The sequence below is a fragment of the Pinus tabuliformis genome, chromosome 7 (assembly GCF_031772625.1).
Source record: "Pinus tabuliformis cultivar Carrire ecotype Pingquan chromosome 7, CPIR1, whole genome shotgun sequence".
Classification (NCBI taxonomy): Eukaryota; Viridiplantae; Streptophyta; class Pinopsida; order Pinales; family Pinaceae; genus Pinus; species Pinus tabuliformis.
The window spans coordinates 209,710,727-209,716,726 of NC_142293.1; the positions used below are offsets into that span (position 1 = coordinate 209,710,727).

At 31.8% G+C, this 6,000-nt stretch overlaps 1 long non-coding RNA gene across 1 annotated transcript in view; it reads right to left on the reverse strand.

The window, feature by feature from the left end:
- LOC149246596 (uncharacterized) overlaps positions 1-4,793 on the reverse strand; it is a 297,794-nt gene extending 293,001 nt beyond the window's left edge. Inside the window, exons 1-2 of the long non-coding RNA XR_016265575.1 lie at positions 4,739-4,793; positions 4,545-4,592 (exon numbers count right to left, since the gene is read on the reverse strand). This is a non-coding gene — a long non-coding RNA (uncharacterized LOC149246596). The remainder of the gene's footprint in view (positions 1-4,544; positions 4,593-4,738) is intronic.
- Positions 4,794-6,000: the final 1,207 nt, after the last annotated feature.

The following is a 6,000-nucleotide window of genomic DNA, read 5'->3' on the forward strand; positions in this document are numbered from 1 at the left end:
GGTATGTGGATTCCTTGCAATGATGGCTTGGGAACCTGCAAAACAATCTTGATCAGACAGGCAACCTTATAAAAATATGCAAGGACCTTTATACCTCAAACCCTTCCAAATTTATATGTAATATCTGCAACACAAGCAAAGGGTTTTATGACAAATTTATGCAAACGAAATGAATCTCTTTAAGTCTGCAGTTCTGATTAAAATGCCTTCATAAGTTGCTTCAAATTATCAATTCTAAGCCCAGAAATGCGTGACCAAAACTCTAAATTAGATGACTGCAAAATCGCCCAGGATCGACATATAGATCAGAGACAAAAAATTTGATATCATTGAGAAGCTTGCGGCTAGGGTAAAAGAGCTCCAATAGACTACGACACCTTCAAAAGGTATGTAACTTTTGAGTAATGTTAATAGGGCTCGCCAACTGCAAAAGAAAAACTGGTCAAGTTTCAAAAAAAAAAAACTAACACCATAAATGTTAATTTTCAAATCCTCATGGTAACCCCTTCAAACATATTCAAATTTATTTTCAACATAAAATGTTCCTATTGAGGTTGCAAATCAATGATTTAATGCCCAAATGAGTTTGCGGCTTCACCAAAATTTCTTCCAAGCCTTCAAATTTGCAGAATTTAAAAAAACATTGAACCTGCAGTCCTAAGTTGCATGAAATAGAGAAATGGGTACGAGTTTCCAAAAAAGGCACGGGAACGAAATGTGACCCCCCCAAATTTTGGAAATGGGGAAATGCGAATATATATATATATATATATATATATATATATATATATATCTATATATATATATATATATATATATATATATATATATATATATATAGATATATGGACATTTAAGAAATATGTGCAATCATAAAGCATATATGATACATTCTAATTTATTACATTATAATAAAATTGTCAATTGTAAATGCATAAACTATGTCTCTAAATTTACATCACATTTACTCATGAATGATCTCATAATGAAAATAGAAATATCCAAAATCAGCCACAAGAAATTTCTAATTTCTTGTCGCATGCTTGATTGGAAAATTAAGCACAAAAAAATTAGAAGACAAAATAATAGAAAAAAATAATTAAAAAATTCAAAGTACATGTGGAAATGATGTCATACGGCCCAGAAATGTGTTTCCCACCATACTTGCCACGTTTTCACCTCGAGAAACGTCCCAGTATGACCAGAAACACATTTCTAGGCTGTACCGTACGTGTTTTTGAGATTCGTTTCCGTTTTCGTACGGAAACTCCTCCCCTGCCCACATTTCCTTCAACTTAGGTGTAGACCCCCCCAAAAATTGAAAATCTATCCACAACTTCACCATTCATAAAATTAATGTCGATATCCACGACTTCATCTAAAGAAGAAAACAATCACGAATATATGGAAAGTATTATTTACCAAATCAAAAAAAAAAAATCAAAATATTTACAATTATTAAAATTTGAAATAAAATATTTACAAAATAAAATAAAATAAAAGAAAGAGCAAGAAATTATATATACAAGAAAGAATTTTAAAATGCAATGGATTAGTGAAATAATACAAGGTGAAAGGTTAGTATATATAGATACAAATTAGAGAAACTATTTTTAAGTTTTGAATGTGAGATAAAAAATAATAATAATAATAAATAAATAAATAAAACTTAAAAAAAATAAAAGTTACATCTAAGTAAAAAAATTAAACTACAAAAAATTAAAACTTAAATCAAAACAATATTTACAATTTTGAAATCTAAAAATTATCTACAAAATAAATAAATAATTACGAGCATGCTTAAAACCCCAAATCATAAAAACAAAATCCAAATGTTAGAAATTCGAAAATAAATGTCAAATCTATAGAAATAAATTACAGATCTATCAGATTTGAGAAGTATGAGCCTGACTCCACTCTTAGATCTGTAGATCTAAGGGCTCTTTCTAGCGAGATCTATCAATTTTGCACAAATTATAAAAGATATTTAAATTTTTAGAAATGTACTAGCCCAAAAGCACCCCGCAGAAAAAGAATTTATCGTTAGATAAATCCTAGAGCTTATATGAGGTAGGCTCTTGAGAAAATATATGCTGAGAGTTGGTTGGTCCAACTGAGGACTATCCCCAAATGCTCAACGAAAACCTGAGAAATCTCCTACAAACACTAGATCAACCATCAAACCAAGTAGAGAAATAGAACAACAATAAAATTCAAAAGAAATCGAGATACCTTCTAGTTCAATCAAAATTAAAAATGTTACCCTAGATCCAACAAACTGAATAAGATACATGTATTCAAATTATTCTAAGAGAGTTATTGATTGATAGTTTTCACATAATATTAAGTAGAAATTAAAACATTGTTACCATAGATTCATGAAGGGGAATACTAGCGCAAGTTGAAACCCCAAAGACTTTTGCATTAATTCCAGAAAATAGTATACAAGAGAGCTTGAAAGCTTAGTACATGATTCAAAGATTGGATGGATCGACTAACAAATGACCTCATATTTAAAGATAAATCCTCCAACAGATAGTTCAAGTGATCCTCGTCAAAGCAATCTCGACCATTGATGAAGATTAAAAGTTATTTTAGTCTCATCCGTTGAGATATTTAAATATTGAGGAAATTTGAAATTTTTATTTAAATGTATTTTAATTCTATTTTTGAGTTTATTTCTCTAAAAAATTGACTTTGACTTAATCCCAGGGATCAAAGGTTTAAAATTTAGCAAAATAATTAATTTACCTTAGTCCCGGGAACTTTTAAAATTTATTTTTTTAGGACCGACAAATTTTGCCTTTGGAGAATTTAAATTTACCTAGGATCTAGAATTAATTAAATTTTTGAATGAGGATTTTAATTAATTTTTTGCAAAAAAATTACATTATGATTTTCATATTTTTTACATCATAAGGGGGAAAATGCATTTGTAATAAACCCTCACAGACTACCCATTTTTGTGTCACAAATATAATACAACATACCAAGCAATTTGTAATAAAATAACCTAACCAAATAGTTAGGATTATTCCCAAATTACTTTTACATAGACTCGATCTAGAACACTAGGACTCGCCTAAAATCCTAGTGACAAAATCCATTCCAGCTTTGGAGTAAGACTGGAGGGAAAAACTCTACCAATTATTCAAAAATGAATCAATGAGACGAGAACCCTCCTAGAGTGGGGATCATCACTAGAGAGGTAGGTTTACCTAGGTCGTTACATACATGACATGGGTCTGCTGAGATTATTTACATTATACACATGCAGAATGGGTTTACAAAACATGTTGGAAGTCAATCTGATGATGATATTTGGCCGACATGAACACATCGATCAAGCGTTATCCCTTTTGCGAAAAAGGGGGTGTATTGCTATGCGTCATTGACATGTATTGGTCAACAGGGCCAATTTCATGTAGCTTTACCAATTTCATGAAGCTTTTAACCAAGGTTCAGCAACCATCACGGATGAAATCCAATTGCTTGTCATAGTCAATCTTGTCATTGAATACTTTCTCCGTACAGGAATCCCTTCTAGTGGGGCCATGATTTCATGATATCTTCTCAATTAGCCAAGGGGTTAATTTAGCTATCGATTTCTAACCTCTTGTCCTAATCCACCAACACCAGATAGTCAATTTAAGAGGGTTTTCTTCTTGATCTCATCTTGCCATTTGATTCCTCCTAACTCTAAGCCCTAGAAGGATATTGGCATTGATCTTCATATCCCTTCACCACCCTTTATTCCCTTTTCCTGAAAAACCCAAAAAAATCCCCAAACATTATTTTACTTAGGCCACCATCAACCTCACCTTGTACTCATTTGATTAAGCCTTACTAATCCTATTAGGGAAGTCCCGCTTGAGTCTGAGGAGAGCCAACCTAAAGTAAGAGGACATGTTACCAAGGTAACAAGTGATAACCTTCCTACATGGTTCCCATCAAATTGTGCATTGTGGATTGGGGCTTTGATCACACACATTCAATTTGGGTAGTATCAATGCCCAAGTTTAATTCTTATAATACTTATCATAACATATTTTACATCATTTTTTCCCTTCATCAAAAGGCTTTTCAAATGATAGGATCATGGTGGAAACACAAATTAAAATATTAAATTCATTTTAGTTGTAAAAAAATAAATTGTAAATGATATGATAATTTAACCTTTACAAAGACTCTGTATCTACTTAAATAATAAGAATTAGGTATCCTTTATTATCAAACCCAAGAATTTAGATAAGCTACATGCCCATGAGGATATATGTTGTACTACAGAGACAACTACTAACATTCCAAGAAGGTCTTATAAGCTAAAAATATTGAAGTCATAACATGAAAATAAACATGTTGATTACTAGGAAATAGGTGGTCTATGCAAAAATCTAGTAATCAGTAGAACTAACAAAAAGAAACCATTGGATACATGCCCTACAATTTGTTCTGTTGTTACCAAAATATATCAAAAACTAATTGACATATGTCCCAAGGTCATAATTGTAAAAAGCCAAATGATGGGAAAGAGTTGTACTTACTGAAGCAACACCTGCAAGGATTTGAGGAACTTCATAAGATATAGTAAGCTGCAAGATAATTGAAGTCAGCTACACTGGTCTTTATTATAGCTTGGGTGGTAGAATATCATAACAGGAAAATTTTAAAACAATGAGAGAAAAAGTCCATTAACATGATGAATTAAAGTTTTAGCAATTTATTTAATTTAACTTACTTCAACACCACATGAGGTTGAACCTCTGGGATAAAAGCACACAACCCCTCTGTGTTCAGAGAATGACATGAAAAAGTTTTAGAAATCCTCTTTATATTCATTTATTTCTAGTCCTCACATCTACAGTTATCCTCATGGTGCTATACATGCATAACAAAATGAATAATTTATTCAAAGACCCACAATAAATGTCTTTATCTTAACACATAACACTAGAACTAATAATGTTGCTACCTAAATACACAATTCTCTACCCCTTGTATAAGATACTTAAAAGTGGGCTTAGCTATAAAAACAGTACGAGATACTTAGAAGTGTTCTTAGCTCTACAAAGAGTACAAGACATGATATTGAATATTTATGTTTGGCAATGAATATATCTGAAAAAATACAAAGATTAGTCAAATTCAGATTGTGATACACTCGAGGATATTTTATGTTGGATTTGATAAGAATTTTTTATGGTACATTTTATCTAAACTATGTCCACACTCCAATTAGTTTTTTCCAATCTTCTCTCACACTCCAATTAGTTTTTTCCAAACTTCTCTCATTCTTTACTCAGTCAAGGACATTTGGTAGGTTTCTGATCTATCATGGCCACACTCATCTCATCGATTTTGTCTATTTCTGAATGACGAGTATATCTGACCATTCCTTCTGGATTCCAAGAAGAGAGGTGCCTGACACTGTTTATCAGAGAAGTAATTATTCTCAAGTATCACTTAGGAGCACTATTTATTAGATCATCTTTCTCATGACAGGTTTGAGTGCTAGCTTAAAACACCCATTAGTAGCATCAAGCCTACAGGAGGGCGCCCATATAGTTAAATTAATTCATGATAACAAATCCACATTCAAAAATTTTACCCTGCAGATGAAACAAAATAAATTAAGAGACACCATTCAAAACATCACATTTTTAAAAACTAAAGTGTGAGTATAGATCAGAAGTGTAAACACTGCATATCAAAATATCATATCAATCCAACAAGCAATGGGTTGTAGATCTAAGAAATTCTAATTCTGTAAATCAAAACCAGAAAGCGAGAAATTTATAGAAGCAATCATGTAACTTCTCATTAACATTAAAATACTAAATACAATGACTACCTTGTTTGATAATGTGTCCACCAAAAATTCGGTAACACCTAGGAGAAATTTTTTCTCCTCTTTGGATAGCCAACCAGCCAGCAGCCCTATGATAATCAACACATAGCATTATGCCAGAATTCTCCACCTATTGCTCTGGTCAGATCTCT